General features: G+C 39.3%; 1 long non-coding RNA gene across 7 annotated transcripts; it reads right to left on the bottom strand.

Moving 5' to 3' along the window:
• Window positions 1-382: 382 nt before the first annotated feature.
• LOC138830082 (uncharacterized) lies at window positions 383-26,901 on the bottom strand. Of its 7 annotated transcripts, XR_011372864.1 has the most exons (10): window positions 25,135-25,442; window positions 22,417-22,562; window positions 22,198-22,305; window positions 18,151-18,320; window positions 10,413-10,560; window positions 9,035-9,122; window positions 8,455-8,589; window positions 1,386-1,620; window positions 983-1,101; window positions 383-887 (listed from the first exon to the last, which is right to left on the bottom strand). It is a non-coding gene; the product is annotated as an uncharacterized lncRNA (long non-coding RNA). The 7 variants fall into 7 exon arrangements; XR_011372859.1 differs by lacking the exons at window positions 383-887; window positions 983-1,101; window positions 1,386-1,620 and adding exons at window positions 7,185-7,458; window positions 26,692-26,901 and having other exon boundaries at window positions 25,135-25,368; XR_011372860.1 differs by lacking the exons at window positions 383-887; window positions 983-1,101; window positions 1,386-1,620; window positions 10,413-10,560 and adding exons at window positions 7,185-7,458; window positions 9,805-9,960.
• Window positions 26,902-27,135: the final 234 nt, after the last annotated feature.

Genomic DNA, 27,135 nt, shown 5'->3' on the forward strand with positions numbered 1-27,135 from the left:
AGACTTTTTATATTATTGGAGCCAAATTTTTCTTCCATATTTGCCCAAAGCACAAGGAAGATGTATACAGATTAGGACTCACTGTTGGAAGCGTGTCCCACATACCACTATAAGTATTGTGGCATTTATACCAATAGACAGCTTAACTTTCTAGGACATCTGATCTGCTATGTCCTAGACCTTTTGTTGTCACCTTATCACCCCATGCTGGCATGGCCTGGCTTCATTGCCACTCCCTGTGCATTTAACAGTTTCCATTATATCCAGTAGGATCTCTTGTACAGCTTTCTGTCACTCTGTGTTTTCCCTCCTACAGAACATGTATACACGATGGTTCAGATTGTAAGTTTAAGAGGAAATATATCAAGAATTCTAGAATATGTCAAAAAACATTGACATTTTAATAAAGTTCGAAAAATAAATAGAATGAAACTTTTACAACAATCAGGACAAAAAGAAAAAGAAGGATTTTCTCACTAAGGGGAGAAAGAATCTCCAAATCTAGATTGGTCTCTAACTTGGCGTTCAGGGAGAAATTCTGCCTCAGAGTCCTCAAAGGGATTTCCTCATTAAAGACAGGATTCTCTCCTGAGTCCAGGTAGGGACAGATTCTAATTTCTCAATTGGAAATTGGATCCCCTGCAAGAGGACAGATTTGTCTGGGTATTCTGTGAGGGAAGATTCTCTGACCTCATCTGAATCTAGATTTTGGATCTCACTTATTGGTTTTTCTCAGCATATACTGGGGTCATTTTCCATTAGCATACATTTACCCTGTACACCATGACGTGTTTTTTTGACTGGTTTGGAGCTGATCTAGCTTGATTGTGAACATCAATGGGAAAATTCTGGATCATCTTCTTCCTTGGTGGTATGTGCAGGTACACCTGCATAACATTTGGGGTTCAAAACCAGTGGATTGTCCACAGGACTCAAAATGTACTTGGGCCTCTCTACAAATTGAAAAAGAAAAACCCTCTACCTTCACATGCTTTCTTGAGATCAGTGATGGATTCTGATCTCCATCAGTCACTATAGACGACATCACTGATGGGTTCTTTGTCTGGAGTTCTGCAGGAGCTGCTCTATGGTGATGCAAACCTGAGAATGGAAATAGGTACAGGAGTCTTAGAGTAGACCCTAGAAGTTAAGGTGTGACTAAACTTCCATAAGGATAGAATGGGGGAAGCTGTAGAATTTGAGTTTGGACTGAACACTGATGCGAAGGTAGGGTGTTTTAAACAAGTGGCTACTTCTAAGTTCTTTCAAAAGAGAACAGTTATTACCTGGCATAGAATATCCATAAAATGACATTTTTTCCAAGCTGGGGAGTACTAAGGGCCCTTGGCCAATCAGGCCCATCCCTAGAGATGCAGGTTCCATACCTACTCATGAGCTCTGAGGCATCTAAACAAGGACTTCTTCCACTTTTTCTTTGTCTCATGGGTCGTGGGTTCCTCCAGCTAGTCCAGAAGAATGTGTAAGCAGAAGAGCAGGTCTGAAGAGGGCATGTTGAGCTTGACATACTGTGTAAGTTTTTTCAGGGTGTCATGGTCCTTGGTCTCATAGAAATCATCAGGGTAGAAGTCCATCCACATAGGGATGATGGAACAACCATTGCTGTGGGAAGATTGGTGACAAGGAAAATGAGAGCCCACCCTCCCCATTCTGAGTCTTGTCTATAGCCTCTGTCTGGCAGGACTTGTTGTTGGGAAGTAGGAATAAACTCCTGCAAGCAGGATGCTCCTCACAACCCACTTCTAGAAATTTCTCAAATATAATCCCCTAAAATTCTCCCTGTAATAGGAAGAAAATGTTGTTTCCCTACTGAATCAGACTTGCTATACACAGCCCTCCCTGTCATCCCTGAGAGTCCAAAACCGCAAGCACATCCACAACTATGTAATCTGCTATCCTCTGAAGTGCCAAGCCTCAATCCCCTAGTAAAAATCACAACTGGTGAGCAAAGAAGAAAGTTGACTTTGATTCAGAAACCTCAAACATATCAAGTTTTCAAGGACAAAACTTTTCTTTATGCCAACATCCACATACTTTTTCACTTGTTCATCTTCCTCCCAGTTACGGTAGAAGGATCAGTACCAATGGGAGGAGAGTAGGAAGTTAACTCTTTGCTTCTCCTTTTCTGAATTAACATGACACACATAGGACTGGCTATGTCCCATATGGTAATGTAAACATGACAGACAAAAAGTAGAGTTATGTCTATACAATTTCATGGAAATTGTGTGAGGATCTTATATGTATCTCTACAAAGACATACACAATGGATCATGCCTCTAAACCTACTAATCAGGAGAGTGAGATCTGAAGATCACAGTTTGAACCCACTCTAGTTTGTAAAATTCTAAAGACACTTATCTTCAATTAACCAGCCAAACGCCAGAAATGGACCTTGGGCTCAATTGGTAGAGTGCTACAAATCGGACAACACTCAGGCCACAGATTCAAGTTCAAGTTACATCCTTACTTATGTCCATATTCCTTTAAAGGCCTCTAAGGTAGTTATTTCCTAGGTGAGGGTGAATATTGGGTGCCACTTGCTCATTCCTTTAATCCTAGTCTCTCACATGCAAATTGCTAAACTTCCACTAGCTTATGAGGCAAATGAAATATTCTGGCAGCCCAGTAATAAGAAATTAAGCAGGGAGGCACTTCTTTGTCTCAAGCCAAGTTCCTTTGATAAGAACCCAGTGAAACAGTCTCAGAGAGATAGCGATTGTTCCAGTACTCTGCCAGGTGGTCTCATCAGCCCTGGGTTTGTTGGTCATGGGGCTTGAACTCTGGGCTTCAGTGCTATCCCTCAGCCCTTCAGCTCAGGGGGAGCTCTCTTCCACTTGAGCCACCACACAACTTCCAGTTTTCTAGTGGTGTATTGGAGATAAGAGTCTCATGGACCTTCCTGCTCGGGCTGGCTTTGAACCGTAATCCTCAGATCTCAGCCATTGACTGTAGTGTTCTAACAATTGTCCAAAGTTCCACTGCAAGCCTTTTAGTAGTGAAATGGAGAGGAGAGACTCATAAAATTTTCTGCTCAGGCCATCTGAACTAAATCTCAGGTCTAAAACCCCTGATTAGCTAGTTATAATTATGAGCCTACAGAACCTGGTGATAAAGCATTGTTACTGGAGACAGTGGGGTTGCAAGTTTTAGTCCACCTTCACAACACTCTATATCATAAAACAGCAACAGTACAACCCTATATCAAAATACAATAATAAAAAGTGTTTAGAATACAATTTAGTGATATAGTCTGCTAGCAAAACTTTCAGGAAAACCTTGGTTTTAATGATTTAGCATCACAAAACCAAACAAATTGAGATAATTTCAGTAGATTCTACAAATGTTTACATTACATCTTAATTTCAAAACATACAAGAAAACATTCATACTTATAAGGAAAATGTAAAAAAGATAAAAGATGGCAGATTATGAAATGGAAAATTCTACACTGCAGGAAAATTATTTTCATGGTGAATATATGGTGGTATTGTCATGGTGAATATATGATAATGTTCTTCAGAGCAGCAGCAATAGATAAATATATATTTACTACACATAGTCTAACTTGTCTGTCTCTATCAACTTCCAATCTTCTATGCACATTATCAATGTATTCATGTTTATGGTATACTCAAAAAAAATAACTAGCCGAGTCAGGAGGTTACCGAAATACATTAGCTTAAATGTTTTAGGAGATAAACGTGCTAATTATATTGACTATTCTATATCTTAAACATGTAGTGTGTTATCATTGTATCTCTAAGTATATGCAAACACTACTTCAAAGTGAAATTGAATACAATGTTTTGAAGGCATATGCCTGTAAAGCTACCTATCTGGGACATCATGTCAAGACCAGTGTAGTTTTTCCTGCAATGCTGCCCAACCTCTTGCTCTGTGTGATGGAATATGTCTATCATCCCAGGTCCATGGGGAGCTGAGAGCAGCTCCATGTCATTCTAGGCAAGAACTTCCACATGGTCCCATCTCAACCAAAGAAGGTTCAATACTGGCTAGCACCTATCTCCCCTACCTAGGTGAAAATACAAATAAGAACTTCGTAGTATAAGAAACAAACAATATTAAAACAAGCCAACACACACCTAGTGTTTGTTTCTCATACCTGCAATCCTAACTATAGCTAGGACTATATATGTGAGCCAGAAGCACAAAGCAGTTCATCATATTAAAAGTGACTATTTGAGTGTCTGCTTTGACTCTGAGGTCTTTGATCTATTTGTAGTTGATTGTGGTGCCGTGTGATATATAAGGATCTAGCTTTAGTTTTCTACAAGTGATTAACCAATTTTGCCAGCACCATTAACTAAAGAGGGGGTCATTCTTCCATTCTATTTTTTTAGATGGCTATCTGCCTGGAGGTTCATTTCTGGGATTTCAATTCTATTCCATTGGTCCTGAGGGAGGTTCTTGTGCCACTACCAAGCTGTTTTGATTACTATGGCTTTTTAGTAGAGTTTGAAATTTGATATTTCTCCAGCACTGTTCTTTCTGTTTAGGATTGTTTTTGCTATTTGGGGTATTGTATTGTTCCATATGTATTTTTGGATTGCCTCTTCTATTTCCTTGACGAATGAGGTTGGAATATTGATAGTTATGGCATTGAATTTGTAGATAGCCTGGGGAACTATTGCCATTTTCACGATATTGATCTTTCCAATCTTGGAGCATAGGAGTTTTTCCCGTTTCTAGGTTCTGTTTTGATTTCATTTTTCATGTTTTTTAAGGACCTCATCATAGAGGTCCTTCATGTCTTTGGTTAAATGAATTCCTAGGTATTTTTTTTTTTGTGGGGCTATTACGAATAGAGTTGCTTTCCTGATTTCAGCCATGCTTTTCTCATTGTTGTCATACAGAAAAGCCATTGATTTTTGAGGGTTAAATTTATACTTTGCTACTTTGCCAAAGTTTTGAATCAGTTTGAGTAATTTGGGAGTGGAGTCCGTGAATAAGAGAAACATTAGGTCACCTTGGCACAGACCAATGTTTTTGTAAAGAGTCCCAGAAACACAACAAATAAAAAAATGTTTGGAGAAATGGTATTGCATGAAATTGCAGGGTTTCTGAAAGGCAAAGGAAAGAGTTAGCAAGATCAATAGAAAGACCACATACTGGGAGAAGATCTTCACTAGCCATACAACGGACAAGTGTTTCATATATAAAATATACCTAGAACCCAGAAAATCAAATCCCCCAAAAACAAATCCTCAAAGAAACAACTACCCAATGAATAAGGGACCTAAGACTTAAAGAGACACTTCTCCGAAGAGGAAAGAAGGATGGCCAATAGACACATGAAGATGTGTTCAACCTCCCTACCCATAAAAGAAATACAAACCAAAACAACATCAAAACAACAACCACCTTACCCCAGTTAGATTGGGTATAATTAAGGACTCTAATAACAATAGATGCTGTAGGGGATGTGGCAAAAATGGAACCTTATTACATTGTTGGCGGAAGTGTAAACTTGTTCAAAAACCTTGGAAAACTGTATGCAGGTTCCTCAAAAAACTCCACACAAAGTTCTCCTATCACCCAGCAATCTCACTTTTGGGCATTTACACAAATGATCACAAACAAATCAATACTAATGTTACCAGCAAAACTGTGTTTATTGCAGCATTATTTACCGTAGCTAAAATATTGAACCAAGCCAGATACCCCTCAGTAGATGAATGGATCAAGAAAATATGGTGTATATACACAATGGAATTCTCTGCCTCCATCAGAAAGAATAACGTTGCCCCATTTGTTAGGAAATGGAAAGCCTTGGAAAAAATTATATTAAATGAAGTAAGACAGGCCCAAAGAAACAGGTGCCATGGTTTCCCTTATTTTCTATAACTAGTATATGTCTGAGACAAGCAGAAAAGGTCAGATAAGTTGATGTTAGGTGAAATGAATGCCAAGATAAGGATTCAAATGTATTTTTTTCTTTCATGCCAATGTTTCTAACATATTTATGAGATGATTTCTTTGTTGTTTTCTATGTCCCTCCCCCACGGTATAGCCCCTGATTTCATTGTATTTGATGTTGGTATAATTTGTGGAAGGGAAGCAAAAAAACAAATTAAGTAGGGATACAGTTGAACCCATTGAACAATGAGATATACAAGATGTTATTTCAGAAAACGAACATTACAACCTGCCCGGGGGAGGTGGGTGAGTGTGGATTGGGGCGGTTAGTGAGGTGTGTGTGTGTGAGATAAGAAGTGATGGGAAGGGGAAACAAAGGAGGGGGCAACAATGCTTCATAAGAAATTTCTCATTACTTTGCCCATATAATTATAACCCCTCTCTATGGTATTTTCACACACACACACACACACACACACACACACACACACACACACACACACACACACACACACACACACACACACACACACAAGACCATTTCAAGCCAGGTGCCAGTGGCTCATACCTGTAATTCCAGCTACTCATGAGGCTGAGATCTGAGGATTGAAGTTCAAAGCCAGGCCAGGAATAAAAGTCCCCATAAGACTCTTACCTCCAATTAACAACTCAAAAGCCAGAAGTGGTTCTGTAGCTCAATTGTTAGAGTGCTACCTAACTTGAGCACAGAGTATTAGGGACAGTGCCCAGGCCCTGAATTCAAGCCCCACAACTGACAAAAATATAAATAAACATGTAAATGTCTGAATTTTTTGTGAAATGGTAACCTCACTGTACATACTTAAGTAACAATTACATTTCAAAAAGAATCAGAAATCCCGAAGCCATGGGTCGTTATGATGTGCATCTACTTTCCAAAATTTCAAAGTCCCATCGTCTGAGCTGGTAGCACACAGGTTGTAGCCCAAGGGGATGAGAAAATATGAAGCCAGAGATCCTTTCAGATTGTCCCACTAACGCTTTTATTACTTTAAGAAAAAACAAACAAAACAAAGGAAAGCAAACAAAATAGACTTTATGGTTAATTAAAGTGCTATTAAAGATTCCAGGCAGAATTATATTGTTAAATGATGAGTCAGTACATATATTTTGTAGATACTGAACTCACATGTGTCACAAAAGTATCTATGGATTCATAACTAGAAAGTCTTAAGTGTAAGGCATATTAATTAGGTGAGTTTCATTAAGTAGTCAATGAAGAGAACACCACACGGTATACAGTCAGGTAAGTAGTTTATTTACTGAACTGCTTCCCATACCATACATGGTAGAAAGGCATGTAAAAAAAAAATGGGGTGACCCAACCTCCAGCGAGGACCTATCTAGGTAAAGAACCGGATGAGGTGAGGCCAGGTCGGGGAAAATTCTGGCCACACTGGATCTAGATGTGACTTTAAGGCCTGAGACTCATCTCTGGTTAGATAGAAAGTGTGACCAGAGGCTGACCCGGTTGTGACTTAGCAGGAGGGGGAGGTGGCTGCCTCCAGGTGTGCCAAATACCTAGGTAACAAAGAGTGGAAACTTAGTCAAGAAGTGGGAAGGTGTGTGCAAAGGGTTTGCATGTCCTGGGGCAGACCTAATACACAATACAGGTAGTACCTCTACCATGCAATTCCTGACTCCAAAAAATTCATTCTCAATAATTTTGTTTCTTTCTATCCGTCTCATTCATTCTTTCTTTCTTTCTTTCTTTCTTCCTCTTTCTTTCTTTCTTTCTTTCTTTCTTTTTTCTTTTTCTTACTTTCAAACTTACCATATATTTTAATATCAAATCACCTATATTTGCCAATGATTAACTCAAATTACCTGTAATCATTTATTTCCATAATATCATCTAGAGGTAGGCAGAACTGGAGCTCACACCATTAACTAAATTGGTAGAATTTGAGAGTATCACAATTCTGAATCCGTCTAGGAAGGAAAGTATCACCCATATCAACCTACTAAGTAGGGATTTTGGAATGCAATCATGATCCCTGCTTTTTGGGATGGGTGCAAAAATTGCTACTCTATGAGTACAGTAACTTAAACAAGAAAGGATTGGTGGAATGACTCCAGTGGTGGAATACCTGTCTGGTAAACACAAAATCTAAACTTAAATCAACTTCCTAAAGATAAAATAAGAAAAGGAAACAAAGAACAACTCATACTGAGCATGTGTTTAATGTAAACATTTACCCTAAATTATTGTAATTATAAATGTCATCATTTATTTCTAGGGGCAAACACATTTTGTGTCAAGCCTAAATGAAAATATAACACACTATATATAAAGCTTTGGTAAAACACAGGTCTAGCTTACAATGATGAACACATAAGTTTGCATGCTCAGTGGTGTTGCAGGGCTGATATACATAAATATACAAATTTATATATATATACATACATATATACCTACAAAAATACATATATACATATATGTATGTATTTATATATCAAGTAACATAATAAATAAAAATAAAAAATTTACAATGAATAAATTTAGTTCACAGATACCTTTCCCAGAGTATTATTTTACTTGAACCAATTCAGGTCTTGAAGTCTCCAATGCCATATCACTCTTACATGGTTGCTGATACCTTTCAGCTTTTTTATGATATTCTTTTTTCTTTGTTTTTCAGATGAAAAAGCCTGGCAATAAACATACTTGTATGACATTCCTTTCTTTAGAAAATGAAAAGCATGTTGTGTTATCTGGCTCTTTATGTATCATCAAACTAATTTTTTATAATTTCAAGTACACATTGTCTTAGACTTAGATCTCACTCATTCTCTTCCAATAGTACCTATGGGAAGGAGAACATGAAGGATCATTTTGTTACTTTTGGAGCTTCTATCATTAATCACTGAAATAAACATTATGAAAATGAAACTCTGAAATTATTTAGAGAGATCACTTGAAAGTTACCTTTCTACACACTCATTCTACTCCCTCAACTAAATCATAGAACTTAAAATAAGTAACAATTTAGCTGTGTGACAGTGGCTTATGCCTCTAATCCTACCTACTCAGGAGTTGAGATCTGAGGATGATAGTTCAAAGCTAGCCCTTGCAGGAAATCCGTGACATTCTTACCTCCAATTAACCACCAGAAAACAGGAAGTGGCACTGTGGCTCAAGTGGTAAAGTGATAGTCTTGATCTGAAGAGCTCAAGGACAACACCTAGATCCAGAATTCAAGCCCCATAACCAAGAAAAATAAAAAAATAAAAACTGATCAAAATGTAATATTTGAAAACTAATGTGCACATATACACAAAAACTGTATAGAAATAAAACTGTAACAGTCCCTGGACTGGCAAAGAAAAAGAGATTAAAATGAAATTGCCTTCAATAATTCACTTAGACGATATATACTGACAGGGGAGCCTACTGGAACTCACATCACTAATTGAAGAGGTAAAATTTGAGAAGATCACATTTCAGAACCAATATGCAAGGAAAGTACTAAGAGTCTCATATCATCCTAAAGCCTGGCACGTTGGAATGCATTTGTGATCCCAGCTACTTGGCAGACAGAAGTGAGGAACTTAGCCTCTGTTCAGCCCTCAGCAAAATTGATAACCTATGAGCAAAGTAAATAAATCGAAAAAGGATGTTCTAATGGTAGAATACTTGTTCAACAAACAAAATATCTAAATTCATACTCATTTCCTAAAAGAGGAAATAAAAGAGAAGAAATAACGTAAGAAAGAAAGGAAGAAAGAAAGAAAGAAAGAAAGAAGAAAGAAAGAAAGAAAGAAAGAAAGAAAGAAAGAAAGAAAGAAAGAAAGAAAGAAAGAAAGAAAGAAAGAAAATAGAAAGGAAAAGGGGCTGGGAAGGTGGCTTAGTGGTAGAATGCTTACCTTGCATGCATGAGGTCCTGGGTTCGATTCCTCAGCACAATATAATTAAAAAAAAGCCGGAAGTGGCTCTGTGGCTCAATTGGGAGAGCACTAGCTTTGAGCTGTAGAGATGAGGGACAACACCCAGGCCCAGAGTTCAGTCCCCACGACTGGACTCTGCCCCCCCCCCAAAAAAAAGAAAGAGAAAGAAAGAATGGAGGAAAAAAGAAAGGGAAAAGGAGAGGTATAAATAAATCCTCAGCATGCGATAGATGTTAATAATGACCCTGAATAAACGATAGCATACAAAGCTTTGGTAAAATACCACATTGAAAGTTTTGGTAAAATACAGGTCTGGCTTATTCTGTTGGACCAATAGGAGTGTATGTCTAGTGTTGTTGGAGGTATGTTAAGGTGTGTGGGAGTTTACCATCCTGAGGATCTTGCAATGATGAAATTGACTAACTACACAACTACCTGAGCAGATCCCTGCTGAGACCTATATTAAGTCACAGGTTAGCGAAGAACAATATTTACAATTATATATATAGATATATATATATACATATATATAATTTACAATGAAATATATATAATAAAAATAATTTTGTGACCAAAATTATTTTTACCTGATTCTGTGTATGTTTTTCATTCTATGTACAAGTTCCTCATTCTCTTCTGTCTCATTATATTGTCTTTCCTTGGTTTTGTTTTGTTTTCAGAACCATGGTCTAACAGGACATTTCTTGTATTTTTGTCTTCTAGTCTTCACAAAGTCTGCAGTTAAATATTCTTAAGTTCCTTTTGTTAGAAAATTTCAAGCACATTGAATGGGATCTTCATCATAATTTTGTTATGATCTCAAATAAGTTTTTATTTCTGGAATTTCACCTGTATAATATTACTTCAATCTTTTCCAAAGGTCACTTTAGTGGAAGGAGGAAATTCAACATGGATTCTGGTAGAGAATTTCTGTTACTAAAATCTCTGATACATCGTAAGGCAAGCAACTCCGAAATTATTCATTAGAGAGATGATTTGAAAGTCATCTTTGCAGATGCTTGTGTTGGAGCAGGGCTGGCTTTCCAGGCAGGAGATAGGTTGTGTGAGAGGCTTCTAGCCAAGCAAGGCTGGGCTTCAAGGGCAGTTATAGGGAAGTGAAGGTTTTTTGTAATAGCATTATGGACTTTGTGGGAAGAAGTAGGTTCAGGGCTGTGTTTGCGAGGTTAGGCCATTTAGAATTAGGCTATTTATGGGTGAAGTTTCTGATGAAATGAGGAGGAGCTTGTGGGAGAAGGCTAGTTGTGGGTGGGGTAGGAAAGGGAAGGGAGGAGCTTGGAGGAACTAGGATATGGGAGCAATGGGACTATGAAGAACTAGAGTAGTTATGGGCCCAGTATCTGATGGATGAATTGAGGATTCAAGGGAGGAGCCTGATGTAGGCGGGGTTCTTGGTGCAGCAAAGCAGGATATAGAAGGAGGAGATATGGATGTATCCTGGTTTCTGGTGATGCAGAGCATGGATTGCAGGAAGGGGTGGAGTGGAAGAAGGCTTTCCCTGTAGCAAAGGAGGGATTTCAGGAAGGAGTCTGATTGCAGTCAGGCCTTTGAAAATTTATAACGGGACTACCAGGTGGTATGTTAGTTAAGTTTTGACTTTTTAAGGAGGAGGCTGCCTGGAAGTGGTTTTCCAGTGGATATAGTCATGTTTTATGGGAAGAGGAAATTGGATAGTGGCAAGACTTAGTGAAGAGTGGGGCTACAAAAAATAAACAGTTACTGCTAATAGGAACACCATTTTCTGTCACTATAGAATTATATTACTTTATGTATGCAAGAGATATTGGAGAAAGTAACCAAGTAATTTTTCCTTCCTAGTGAAATTTTTCTTTATTCCATTTGAGTAAAAGTAAAACCACAGGTCACATCAGGCTCAGGCAAATGGTAGACTAAGACACATGAAGCACTGGACTTGATTCCCCAGCACAACCTTTAAGGACCACAAATAAAAAGTTTAAAATGTCTCATTGGTCATAATGGACCCTCTATGGTCTTAATATTGTGAATGAATAGAACTTTTACTCTGGCCAATTTAGAAATCCGAAATCTAAGTAAGTAGTAATGTTTTAACATTATATAATATTGGAAAGTATATTAAAATAATTAGGAAAATATAAAATTGAATATGGAATGTTCATTTTCCACCATCAATTTTTAATCTAAAAGAATTTTAAACCAGAAAATTACCATATAATGAGATTGCAGCATGATTTCTTTTCATTCATCAAAATGGTGTCTTAAGCAATGTCTTTGGCATTGGATACATCGATGTTAAAACATATCTAAGAATGTGAAGAACTAAGATGGAGGAGGAAAAGCTGGAGGCAAAAAAAGCTCTTGCATAGAAAGGAGTTTTAGTGTTCCAGTGAACAGTCCTAGGCCAGATAATTACACCAAGTGTGCCAGCACGGTACAGAGAGTGTGGCCAGAGAGAGAAAATCCAGGCAAAGAGACAGATCTGAGTACTTGCTGGCTGCCGCCGACACAGCGACAGCCATAGCTTCCATACCTGCAACACAGAGAGTCTGGTACAAAAGCGTCAGATGCAGCAGGTAAGCGAATTCTACTCAACACCAGCAAGAACTGACAAGGAGCAGATATTTTCACCCTGCAGATCACAGACCAGAGATGACCCAGGAACCAACACTCTGGCGGTGTTAGTAGAAGCCTGCCATCCTCACTCCTCAGGGAGCAGAGGAGGGCAGGCCAATCATCCCCCACCCTACTACCAGAGATCTCCATCTTTGATACTGACAAAGGCACGGCTGAGCTGCTAGTGCCAACTCAGGCCTTGAGAGAAAAACAGAGTCATTTAGCAGGTCACAGGAACCTGCTCAGACCTGCCAGGCTCAACTCCACACAGGAAACAGTCACTCAGCCCAGGCAGAGGAAAATCTGTCCCCAGGAGTTGCTCTGTTTTCTGCATAAACAGAGCCAGAGGCTGCCCCTCCCCATGGAAGCCTTGACAATCAATTGAAATTCAGTAAACATAAACCCTGACAGTGGCTCCAGGCTGGGCTCTGTGAATGTCTCAGAAGCTAGCCCCTCAGGGAAAAGCTACTGTTTGCTGAAAGGCCTCAACTCTACACAGAACCTAACCTCATCACAGCATCTCCAAACAAGAGGTAACAGCCATCTCCCTCTTTTGTGATACTCGAAGCAGATCTATATCCCATTGAACTAGCCTGGGAGGAGGACCACAAAATCCTGGGAAAAGCAGAGCATTTTTCTGCTTGCCCAAACAAACTGACTTTAGTAACCAATTAAGCCACAGGAAAACCAACCACCACAAGCAGATCAAAGACTCCACCAAGAGACTGGATATGAAAAAAAGGGAGATACAGAATCTTCCCGTCTCCCACCCTCACCAAAAAAACAAAGAACTTTCTTTTTTGTACCTTATTTTTAAATATTAAAAACAATTTTAATTTCTAATTTTTAAAAAAACTTTCGTTTTCAATTATTTTTTTCTTTTCTTCCTCGTATAATTTTAATTTTAGGTGTATATGTTTGTATGCTTTTTAAAAATCTCTACTGACATTTTGATCATTTTTTTCTCTTTTTCTTTTCTCATTCTTTTCAATTCTTCTCTTTCATTCTTTTCTGTGTGACTTAATTGCTGTTCTGCTCATCTTCAGATATACCTCTTGCCGATTATTAGATCTTATCCCCCAAGGAATACACACTAAATCCAGAAATTTATTACTCAACTCAAAACCTTAGACTTAAACTCCTTTATAGCAGTTTTACCTCTTTATACCAATATAATATTTTAAAAGGTTTTTATTTTTCTAGTTTTTCATGTCTCCTTTTGATCCCTCCCCTCCTCTCATCCCATCCCCATTCTTCTCTGAATACTAGTCCTTCAAACTTGCAGTTTTTAAGGGTTTCACATTTTAATTGTAAATTTTTGTTTTCCCATTTTTATCTCTTTTTTATTTTTCTTCTTTTTTTCTCTTATTCTTTTTTCTTTTTCTTTTTTTCTCTATCTGCTTTCATTCTGTCCAATCCATTTCCCTTATTTGAGATTAGGACTTGGTTAATTCCACTCTCCCTCACCTTTCCACATCCCACTAATCCTTTTTTTCCCCACATACTCCCTAAACCGAATAATTTCTAGTTGCCAAATTCTCCTTTACTGTTTGATGTTGAATAGATTCTATCTCTTGAACTAGAATGTATCTGCAGACTTTTGACTGTGTAACTACAGACTTTGGTTGATGCTTACCTTAAAATAGTGTTCGAGCCCAAAACTGGTGTTACACTCATCCCAAATGGCCAGAAAAACTCAAGAGAAATAGCAAGTCCGGGGATCTCAGCTCCCACTCATGACAATCAGGGGACAGATTAGATAATGAATAAACCAGAGGACGTTCCCAAAAAGCTCTACAAACACTACAGATAAACAGCGTAAATGAAAAGAGTGAAAATTTGCAAAGTATCAGTGTGAGGATGATAGGTAGAGAGAAGAGGTAACCAAAGATCAATACAGGAGACTCATGAGTCTGAGGAAGCTACTCAAAAATTGATACAGGAATTTTGTGAGCAGATTGAGAACACTGAAAGAGAAATAAAGGAATTGCAAAAGCAGATTGAGATCAGTCAAAGAGATAGAGGAGGAACTGCATGAGCTGGCTGAGAACAGACAAAGAGAAAGTCAGGAATGGTGTGAACAGGCTGAGAACACTCAATGAGAACTACAGGAATTCTGTGAACATGAGGAAGCTAATCAAAGAGAAATACGGAAACTGAGAGAACCGGATGAGAATAGACAAAGATCAATGGAGGCATTCATGGAATCCATAAACAAAAAGCTGAAATAAATCAGGGAGACTACAAATGGAATGCTGAATGGAACCCAAGAGAAGGAATGGCAGTCCAAGTAAACCATAACCAATCAACTAAGTGATTTGAGAATAAACACTGAACACAAAATTAAGGAATTAAAGAGTTTCATGAAAGATCTAAAACAAAGCTCCAGCAAAGAATTTGAAAGCTGACCAACTAGAAGAAAAAGAAATAAAAAACAAAGTAGAAAGTCTTGGCAGTAGGTTAGACCATGCAGAAGATCGAATTTCGGGGATTGAATACAGCCTAGATATTATAGAGAAAGAATATACAACCATCCAAGACAAAAACCAAGAAGTATGATAGATCTATTCAACATTTGGAAGAAACCATCAGAAGGCCTAATTTGAGGATAATGGGTGTAGAGGAACACCTAGAGACAGAAGTTAATGGTCTAGGAAATTTGTTTCACAGGATCCTAGCAGAAAACTTCCCAAACATGCAAAAAGATAGGCCTATTCAGATACAAGAAGCTTTTAGAACACCCAATAGAGAATATGGGGGGGATTACTTACACATGAGTCCATGAGTAAGGACCACGATAAGAATTCTACAAAGAAGCGTCAAAATGGACCAAAGGGTCCTACCCATAATACTTTGCTTCTACTGCAAATCACACAACCTCCAAAATCCAGCGTCTCCATTTGTAGAAATACATACTTGTGACAAGGATAGAAAAGGCACCGAGGACCAAAGTGAATGATGCACAATTTTAAGGTAGATTCCATAGATAAAGGAATGTGTCCCACACATTTCCAACTGTAAATCTGAGAAAGTCAGTCATCTTTGTCATACTAATAAAAACCACATAAAAGCTAACTGTGAGATTCAAAAAGATTGCATGAGAACAGGTGTTCATTGTGACAGCACAGCAACTTCAGTGCAAATTACTATCTCTGTCTTTGCTTGTCTTATTCCAATCTCATTCTTGAATTCTGAAGGTGAGATTCTGGAGAGCCAGTTCTCATTGCTCCAGTAATTAATTGGAGATATAATTTCTTCACATAGTTCTTGTATTCTCACTGTTTATTAAGCTTACTGAGTACTAATGGGATTATAAAACACAAGGAAGTCTTAACTTCTCCACTATTTTTTAAATGTCTGCTGTAAGAACAACAAAGCTAACGAAAGCAAAAACTCAGAAGCCATATAAAGATATTTGTGGTGTATTGGTACCAGAAGAAATTGAAATGTCACATATAAATACCAAATGACATTTACAAAGCACAAATCCTAATTCTTCTGTGAGCTAATATGATAATTACACATGTATATTTTCCAACAAAATCACCATTGAGAATACCACAGCCAATTTCAATCACAGAAGCAAAGCTGCAAGAATTGCTAAAATTTCCACCTATTCTTTCCAAGAGTTGAGAGCGTTGATTCTGCTGGCATTGACTGTTTGATCCTCTTCCTCCTCACAAATAAGTGTGCCTATGTAGAACAATTTATATCTATATCTTAACTTCATGGGTGTCTAGCCTTTCTGGTCTGATCTTCAGTCTTAGTACCATCTATGTAGCATATGTAGTTTATGAACATGAACCATCCCTTAACAAGCAGAAACATGCTCTAAAACAGTTCTAACAGAAACATCTGTGATAATGGAAATATTCTATATATGCATTGTCTAACATACTACCCACTGGCTATATGTGGCTAATGAATCTCAAATGTGAATAATGTCTGAGACATTAATCTTTCCAATTTCAGTTAAATGAAATTTTAAATAATAAGATTCATTTACTCACTCTTAACTGAACAGCTCAGTTTCCAAATAAGGAAGCTGCAGTTCTCACAAAGATAGTAATATGTATGAAGTCTTGACTTTAGACATGCCAAATTCTTACCAAATTCCTAGCGGTACTGGAGGATTGAACCCAAAACCCTATACTTTTGAAACAGCATCTCTACTAGTGCCATACCTGCAGATTGTAATTGGATTGCTTATTTTGAGGTAGTATCATTTTGCCTGGGACTGATTGGACTGCGGTCCCCCTAACACAGGCAAGAAAACATTGCACCCAGCAAATGCTTAGAGTTTCTGAAACTTTTTTTTGTTGTCTGGGCTTGCCTGGCACTGAAATTCTCTAATCTTTGTTGCCCAAGAAGATAAGATTAAAAGTTTGAGCCACTTTATCAAGTAAAGGTACACGATTTCAAAATATCATGATATTGCCTGTATTTGTGCTTAACATATAGATCTAACCTTACTTTTCTCCCTCTTTTGTTTAGTATTCTGAGTTGAAAATTTTGGCTTTCTTGATATACATAGCTTTGTTTTAGATGGAATACCATAACAATAAAAAAAACTCCCAAAATTTTATGTCAAAAATCATGGAAAAGAAGGCTTCAGTTTGGAAAACAACAACAACACTGATCCTTCCGTTATAAATGCAATATATTTATAGTGTTAGTCAGTGCTTTCTTATATCAGAAGAGAAGGAAGGCAGAAATGTGAAAAATTTGTACATGTACCACAGTTGCTTTATTAGTCTGTAGTTGAACACAACTTTGATTTATATATTGGCTGTTGTTGTGAATAAGTTAAATAACAATGAACTACAGATATATTCACGAGTTACCGAGAGAGAAATAATCACATTATTGGTGGGTAAGATGATACATTAACTTAGCATTTCTCTTTTATTTTGTCGGTTTGGGGCTTGAACTCACGGCCTGGGTGTTGTCCCTCAGGGCTTCAGCTCAAGGCTAGCGATCTACCATTTGAGCTACAGCACCACTTCCAGTTTTCTGGTGTTTCTTGGAGATAAGAGTTTCACAGACTTTTCTTCCTGGGCTGGCTTTGAACCTGATCCTCAGATATCAGCCTCTTTAGAAAACTGCATACTACTTTCTACAACGAGAATACTAACCTGGATTTTGACCAAGAGGGTAGAAAGTTTCCTTTTCTCCACACTCTCACCATTATTATATTTTATAATATGGGCAAGTTTTTACTATCTGCAGCACACCCCAAACTGGCCTTAGACTTAAATCCAACCTCCTAAGTGCTTGGAATTACAAGCCTTTACCACAACACCTGGTTCCTTTGATTTTTTGATAAGAGTTATAAAAGTAATTAAGTAGTATCATAGTAATTTTGAGTGACATTTCGCTAATGAATTCTGGTCTCAAAGCATTAAGCCAGCATAGAAGTTGTATTAAGTACAACTTTGTTAACCCACTGTCGATCTTCAGGGATTTAAGGAAAACATGTCTATTCAGAACTTTTGTCTATTTTAAATCAAGTTTCTCGTTAATCTCATCTTTAATCTTCTATGCAAAATCAATAAATAATTCAAGGTAGTAGAAAGGAAAAATATTAAGCAACTCAACATTTTTCAATTATCAATAACATGATATTGCTTAAATCATTTTCTATTTACGCTTGCGAATATATAACTCAATTTAGTTATACCTTTTACAAGGCTGTAAGTATTTTATTTATTTTACCTTGATTATTCATTCCAAAGTATACGTGTATAATTTCCCTTAGTTTCTTTCAATCTCAAGTAGTTCAGATTTGGACTGAAGAATAAATTGAAGGAAACAAAAAAAATACAGTTCCTCTCATCTGATGATGCCTCTACAAGAATGAGGAAAGAGTTCAACCTTCTAAGGACCTATGATAGGATATCAAAAAGAGAATTCATTCCTCTAGGTCTTCCTTATGATGTAAAACACAATATATTGCTCAGATACTTTTGTTTTATCAGTTTTTCACATTTACATATGGACTTCACCTCAGTTTACAACATTCATTCATTATTCTGTTCCTGATATTTTTACAATACCAAGACATAAGATAACCAGTTTGATTTACAGCATGAGAAGTTATCGACCTGGCTTCCTTGGAAGCAGAGCATGGTCAATAGATAACATTACTTTTGGTTGCTCACTACATGTAATAGTACATTTCTGAACAAGCATTGTTACCTCCTCCTTTATTTTCACCTACCATCCTTCCCTCCTACCTCCAAAAGTATACTGCCCTCCCCCAGTCCCCAACATAAATTGTAAAGTTCATTTTTCAACATAGGGTTTGTGAATTTAATTGTTACAATGGGTCAACCTGTATTCCGTTTAAGCATTTTGGTTTTTTCCTTCCCCTTCCCAAACTAGAGGAACATATATACAAGATGTAGCAGCTTCAAATACAGTGAAAACAGGTGTTATAGTTTGAGGGAGGAACCTATAAAGAAACACAAAAAATCACATTGCACATTATAAGTATGTTAGAAACAATAGCAAGAAAGAAATAACCACTGTGTCCCTATCTTGGGGTTCATTTCCCTTAACATTATCTTGTCTGGTCAAATAGACATAGCTTTTGAACATTTCTGTTTATCGCAGATATATATTCGTTATTGAAAATTAGGGAAACCATGGGATGTATCTTTCTTTGGATAGGCCATACTAATATTTTATCTTCTACATTGTTGTATTAGTTTATTCAAACACACACAAATATACACATACAAACTCACAGATATATATAGGTGTAGTATGAAGAATCAGTCAGTCGGCAAAGCAATATTTTAATAGGAATTCCATAAAATATTTAATCTGCTGAGATCTGATTAGAATTTGTAGAAATAGATAGCTGTCCAGTTTCTTCACTTCTCTTCAATCTAGTAATAGAATGCCTAGCTACAGCAATAGGACAAGATGGAAACATAAAGGGGATCTAAATAGGGAAGGAAGAAATAAAACTCTCCCCCTTTGCAGATGACATGATCCAGTATTTAAGGAATCCCATAGAATCCATTCCCAAATTACTCAAGCTGATTCAAAATTTTGGCAAAGTAGCAGGGTATAAAATTAACCCCCAAAATCAATGGCTTTTCTGTATGCCAACAATGAGAAAAGTGTGGCTGAAATTAGGAAAGCGAAACCATTTGTAACAGCCCCACAAAAAATAAAACACCTAGGAATTAACTAAAGAAGTGAAGGACCTCTATGATGAAAACCTTAAAAACTTGAAAAAGGAAATCAAAACAGAACTTAAAAAATGGCAAAAACTCCCATGCTCCTGGATTGGAAAGATTAACATAGTGAAAATGACAATACTTCCCAAGGCTATTTACAAATTCAATGCGATACCTATCAAAATTCCAACCTCATTCTTCAAGGAAATAGAGGCAATCCAAAAATTCATATGCAACAATAAAAGACCCCGAATAGCAAAAACGCTCCTCAACGGAAAGAACGCTGCTGGAGGAATATCAATGCCAAATTTCAAACTCTACTATAAAGCCATAGTAATAAAAGCAGCTTGGTACTGGCACAAGAACAGACCTCAGGACCAATGCAATAGAATTGAAAACCCAGAAATGAACGTACAGACCTATAGCTATCTAATTTTCGATAAGGGAGCTAAAAAACTAGAATGGAAGAAAGACAGCCTCTTCAGTAAATGGTGCTGGCAAAATTGTGTAATTACTTGTAGAAAACTAAAGTGAGATCCTTATATTTCACCCTGCAACAGAATCAACTCCAAATGGATCAAAGACCTCGTAGTCAAAGCAGACACTCTGAAAACATTACAGGATGGAATAGGAGAAATCTTAGGTCTCCTTGGCTCAGGCCGAAATTTTCTGAATAGAGACCCGGAAACACAACAAATCAAATAAAGGTTGGACAAATGGGATTGCATGAAGTTGCAGAGCTTCTGCATGGCAAAGGACATAGCTACCAAGATCAATAGAAAGCCCATGGATTGGGAGAAGTTCTTCACTAGCCATACAACGGACTAGGGTCTCATATCTAAAATATACTTGGAACTCAAAAAATTAAACCCCCCAACAACAAATCCTCAAAGAAACAACTGCCCAATAAATAAGTGGGCAAAAGATTTAAAGAGAAACTTCTCTGAAGAAGAAAGAAGGATGGCCAATAGACCCATGAAGAAGTGCTCAACAGCCCTAGCCAAAAAAGAAATGCAAATCAAAACCACCTTAAGATATCACCTCACTCCAGTTAGAATGGCAAAAATCAAGAACTCTAATAACAAAAGATGCTGGAGGGGATGTGGACAGAAGGGAACCTTACTGCATTGTTTGTGGCAGTTTAAACTTGTTCAAACACTTTGGAAAGCACTATGGAGGTTCCTCAAAAGACTCCACATAGAGCTCCCTTATGACCCAGTAATCCCACTTGTGGGCATTTACCCAAATGTTTACAAAGAATACCACTCTAAAGCTACCGGCACAACTATGTTTATTGCAGCATTATTTACTATAGCTGAGATATGGAACCAACCCAGATGCCCCTCAGTAGATGAATGGATCAAGAAAATGTGGTATATGTACACAAGGGAATTCTACGCCTCCATCAGAAAGGATGACATTGCCCCATTTTTTAGGAAATGGAAAGAGTTGGAAAAATTATATTAAGTGAAGTAAGCCAAACCCAAAGAAACATAGGTCCCATGGTTTCCCTCATTTGGAATAGTTTGTATATGTATGAATCAAGCAGAAAAGGTCAGATAAGGCGATGTTAGGAAAATAAATCCTAAGATATGTATTTAAAAGTTTTTTCTTTCATGCATTTGTTTCTAATGCATTTATATGATTATTTTTTGTTTCTTTATATGTCCCTCCCCCACAGTATAACCCCTGCTTTCACTGTATTTGATGTCGTTATAATTTGTGGAGGGGAACGGGAAAAACAAGTGTTAATCAGGATACAGGTGGACCCATTGCAAGTTGAGAAGTACAAGTTGTCATGTCAAAAACGAACTTTACAATTTTGGTGGGGTTGTAGGGGGAGGATTAGATTTCGGGGAGGCTTGGAAGGCTTGGGAAGGGGAAACAATGGAGGAGGCTATAATGCTTGTTAAGAAATGTACTCATCATCTTGCCCATGTAATTGTAATCCCTCTGTACCGTTTTTTCACAATAAAAAATAAAAATTGAAAAAAATGTATTCTAAATTATTGCTATTTTACTGCACCTTTCCTGCAACCAGTTTGATATAGTTTAATAATTGTCAAGCCAAGTTGCTCTATATTCTACTGGAGATTTACTAATTCATGCATGCAGGTATATGTATATTTATATGTATATATATGTATATGTTTATGTAGCTATATATTTACATATATATGTTCCAATGTGGATCATTAGACTGGAAACTTTGCTTTGTTTTGGTGGTCAGTAGTTGAGCCTGGTCTGCTCATTCTGTGACAATATCTGTACTTATTCTCATCATTCCTTTATTTACCACACCATCAGCCTTCTAAAATCAGTTTCATTTCCTGGAGAATATTACCAATCAGTCCAGCCAATATCCACCCAAAGGGCTTTAATAAAGCAAGCTTTAAGGAAGGAAGATAACATGAAGTGACAACTACAGAATTTCTACGGAGACCTAGAAGTTTATCAAAATTATGTCTGACATCTTTCACGTTTCTGTCTTCCTTCTCATAGTTAAGAAAACTTTGACCAACACTATAAATATATAGCATTTATAACTTAAGGATCAATGTTTTATTCCAACCTGAAGCCTTCTTTTCCATGATGTTTGAAATAAAATTTAGGGAGTTTTTTTTTTTGATTTTCATGGGATTCCATCCAAAACAAAGCCAATGTTTTCAATTCAAGAGTACTAAACAAAAAAGGGAGAAAATCATGGTTAGCTATATATGTAAAGCACAAATATAGAAAATATCAAGAAATTTTAAAATTGTATATTTTTACTGGATAAAGTGTCTCAAACCTGTAATCTTATCTTCTTGGGCATCAACAATTAGAGAATTCCAGTTCCAGGCAAGCCCAGACAATATAAAGAAGTTTCAGAAACTAATCATTTGCTGGGTACAATATTTGGTTTGTGTTGTCCAATCAGACCCAGGCATAGTGATACTACCTCAAAATAAGAAATCCAATTATAATCTGCAGGTATGACAGTAGTAGAGATGCTGTTTCATAAGTATAGGGTTTTGGGTTTAGTCCTTCAGTACCACTAAGAATTTAAGTGTGTGCCAGGTTAAGAATTTGGCACTAAAGTCAAGACTTCATACTCGTTTTACAAGTTCTAATAAAACTTTTACCTCTTTTCCTAATCTTTAAAAGTATAACCATAACTTCCATGCCCAAATCAAATAATTTCCTATTAGAGATTTTCTTCTATCCATTACGTAATATGTTATGTGTTGGATACTGTCCTACTGAAGTCATATTAAAGATAGAAAACCCATTGTCTTAGAAAGTGACTGCTTGTTTGTCTAACAAGGCAATTCACTAATTAGTCTTTTGAATCCCTTCTGTTGGAGGAGGGCTGGGGGAGGGGGTCACTTTAAACTGGCCGAATTTTTCTATCCAATTTTAGACAAGAGCACTTTACAAATTGTTACATTGTCAGGACTAGCTGAAAAAGTCCAAACCAGGCACACAGCCTTCTACACCCTCCCTGCTGGCAGCCTCCACAAGGAGAAAATGCATCCTGAGGCTAGAAGGGAACCAAACTAACCTAGTAACCTTCCATGCCTCACAGGGAGGGTGGGCATAGCAGGTCTGTGACCAAACCCAGCTGGAACTTTTATTCCCCCAGAGATGTTCAATTAAATAACAAAAACACAGATAAACACAAAAACCAAGAATCCACATTTAAAACTGGTACCAATTCTAAAACAGAACTAGACAAGAACTGAAGGCTGAGTTGGGGACCAATGGGCCCCAATTTATCCCTGCCGGAACTCTGTGCTGCTCCCACTCAGCAAGCTGAATCCACAGTCTGCTGAGTGAGCCTGCCACACTCACCCATAACTTCCCTACCCCAGAAAACATTAAACACACACACTAAACTTAACAAGACAAACAAGTGGCCACAAAGACAAAATCAAGTCTCAGTGAATGGGGCAACATCTCACCACCATTCACTTACCAGGGGACTCAACCCCCCCACTCACCTCCGGAGGATTTTTCTCTTAGATTCCTGCAGACGTTGACCCAGGGGCCTTCCAAGGTGGAGGAGAATTCCCAGTCATCTTGGGGCAAGGAACAAAAGTCCCTTGCGGCCATCCCCTCAGATTGACAGGTTCTCCCCCATGCTCAGAACACCCCTAGCCAAGGCCCGAGGCTGAGATATAATTGGGGCCACTCGCAGGTGGTCAATGGCAGCTTCATAATTGACAAACAAGCAAGTTACAAAAGCAAACAAACTAGGACAAAATCTCGGGGTGTTCCATTGGGATTGGCATGTTTTTAGGATGCCCAATTGTAGCAGCCTTTGTATATGTGGCCTGATTCCATTTTTAGCTTCCCTGCTTAGTGGATGCTGATGTATCATCACCGGGGCAGCCGATGGCTTAAGTCCAATGGCCAATCCCATTCCCCCTGTCTCCGCCCAAGCCTGAGGGAAACCTAACAACCACTTGGGGTCAATTGAGACTGGCTGAGGGCTTTCATGCAAACGATGCTCGTCTTCTAGGCGTAAATTCAGAACTTGGAGAGATTGTCCTTGGGGTCCTCTAATGGAGGCCCCCCCTTCTTGGAAGTGAATTTGGGCCCCTACTTTTGAGAGGACGTCCCTCCCCAACAGCGGGTAGGGGCAGTCAGGAACCAGGAGAAACAAGTGTGTGACCAACCCCGTTCCAAGATGCACTTTTTGCTCAGTTGTCCACTGGTATAATTTTCCCCCAGTGGCTCCCTGCACCCAAGACTTTTTATTACTTAGGGGACGTTTTGGTTGAGTGAGTACCGAATGCTGGGCACCAGTGTCAACCAAGAAGGTAACTGGACTGCCACCCACTCGTAAAGTCGTAAAGTTATCTGGGGCTCAGGGGGGGCTCCTGGCCCTGACTGGCCTAGTCGTCACTTCCTAATGACAACACCAGTGCCGGTCTCCCAGCTCCCCTGGCCTGTTTTCTGTCATTGGGGCAGTCCTTGGCCCAATGCCCAAATTCTTTGCAGTATGTGCACTGGTCCCGGCTCAATGGTGGTCTCTTTTTGTCTCCCGGGTTCCTCACTGGCCTACTCTCTCTCCCTTCTGGCTGTCTGACTATGGTGGCCAGGATCTTACTTAACTCTCTGGTACGTTTCTTGTCTCGCTTGTCCTCCCTATCCTCCTGCAACTTACACAATCTTTCTTCCTTTTCTTCCTGAGTTTCTCTCTTATTGAAAACTTTCTCTGCCTCCTTGACTAAATCTTGCAAAGTATACCCCTGAAGTGCCTCCAGCCATTGCAGCTTAGTCCGAATGTCTGGGGCTGACTGCCCAATAAAGGACTTATTAACATCGGATTGTCTGTCTACGGTGGAGGGGTCAAAGGGCGTATACATACGATATCCTTCCATTAATCTTTCTAAAAACCCCACAGGCGTTTCATCAGAACCCTGCACTATTGCACGTACCTTGGCCAAATTAGTGGGGCGTCTCCCGGCCCCTTTAAGACCCGCCAACAGAACCCGGCTATAAAGACGGAGCCACTCCCTACCAGCAACAGTGTTGAAGTCCCAGTTAGGGCGGGTCAGCGGGAATACTTCATCGATCTCATTTGGCATTGGGTCGGTCTGCCATCTTGTCCTGGAACATTTTTGCGAGCCTCTAGGAACACTCGCTGATGTTCCTCTGTAGTGAGGAGGGTCTGTAAGAGCTGCTGACAGTCGTCCCAGGTGGGTTGGTGCGTTAGCAAGATGGACTCAATTAAACCCGTCAGGGCCTGGGGGTCCTGGGAAAAGGGCAGGTTATGGGTTTTCCAATTATGTAAATCTGAGGCAGAAAAAGGCCAGTATTGCACTTGGCCACCCACGGTCGGGAGGAGGAAGGAATGAGTTGTCCAGACTCCTTCTCTCTCCCATCCTCGATGGCGGCAGAGACATAGGCGGCTGCTAAGTGGGGGCGAGGGTGCTCTGGGCGACTATGGCACCTGTGGCTCCGCCTCTGGCTCAGTGGAATTGGGAGAAGGCATAGGTGGAACAAGGGAGCTCTCTTGTGGCTTCCTGCATTCCTCCACTGGAGCGGGCTGAAGATAGGGCGGTGGAGGGTCTGGCATTTGGAGAGGCTCTAACAATAGCAAGTCTGTCTGACTGTCAGGCAGACCGGGGGGATTTGGAGAGCAGGTGGAGGAGTCCTTTGTTTTAAGTTTTGACAATTCCTTTAGGGGGTAAAGGGAAGACTGGCATAAGGGTGGTGGGGGAGGAGTGAGGGGAGTGGGTGGCAGAGGGACAGGCAGGGGAGGAAAGGTGGGCTGGGTGGGGGCAGGAGGAAGAAGGGTGAGGGGAATGGGAGAGGGTGGAGGGGCTGAGAGAGGGATGGAATGGGAAAGGAAAGGCTTAATCCACTCCAGGGAGTCCTGAGCAAGGGTTTCCCAAGTAAATATGTAGGGGACCTGGTCAGGATGTCATTGAGGGCTGGGCTGGAAGACTCGAGCCTTCACCTGTAAAATAATACCAAAATTAAAGGAGCCCTCCTTAGTCCACCCTACATTGAAGGTGGGCCACTCAGAGAAACAGAAAATTATCCTCTTCTTTTTCTGGACCTCCAACGACAAGTTGTGGTCCTGGGCTAAGACTTCTTTCCAGTGATCTAGAGTCAGGCTTAAGGGGGTGGTTAGTTGTTGTCCCATTTCTTTGAGCGTCACAAAACAGACACCAAAGACAATCAACGTTAGACAGATGCAGACAAGACTAGACAAACGCCGCGCGGTCCCCGAGTGAGCACAAATGAGGAGCGAAACTTCAGAAGGGAGAGGCCGGCCTTGCCTTAACTCCCCCGAACATAGAGACACTCGGATCTCGTCCCCCCTCCACGCGACACTGGAGTAGGACTCCTGGGCGGGACTAGGGTAGTGGGCACGTCTGCTTTTCCCTCTAGTCCACCACAAATTCACGCGACCCTGGAGTAGGACTCCAGGGCAAGACCAGGGTAGTGGGCACATCTGCTTTTCCCTCTGGTCCACCACACAAGTCCTGTACAGGCACTTTTGGATCCCCAAAACGCAAAATGAACACGACAAGCATGGAGAACACAGAAAATTAGAGCTCTGTCTTACCTCCAACTGGTCTTGAAATTTTGGGTCTGCGGACGCCTTATCCCGGACAAGCCCCCAACTGAAGGACCCCAGACTCACTGGGATGCTTTCTTCAATGGGAGGGCACCCCAAGAACCAAGACTCCAAACCAGCAGATGCAACAAGCAAGAGGAGTTTATTAGGCTTTTGCGCAAACGGGCTCCCTGTCGAAGGCAGACTGGAAGCCAGGCACTTTAAAGACAAAAACCACAGGATTATCATAAGACCCCAGGCTCCCCAGGATTGGCTCAGCTCTGTGCAGGAAGTTTTGTAACACTTGTTGAAAACTAGTTGGTTCCCTAAAGGGGGAGGCTTCTCTGGAGGGGAGTCCACATATTTACAGGCTTGCAATTGGTTGACATTTGACCTAGTTTGCTGGGCTCGCCAGATGGTCCTTGTCTTGAGCCCCCTGCCGTGAGTTTTTAC

This window comes from Dipodomys merriami, unplaced genomic scaffold, assembly GCF_024711535.1.
Source record: "Dipodomys merriami isolate MVZ:Mamm:240054 unplaced genomic scaffold, mDipMer1.0.p SCAF_183, whole genome shotgun sequence".
Lineage (NCBI taxonomy): Eukaryota > Metazoa > Chordata > Mammalia > Rodentia > Heteromyidae > Dipodomys > Dipodomys merriami.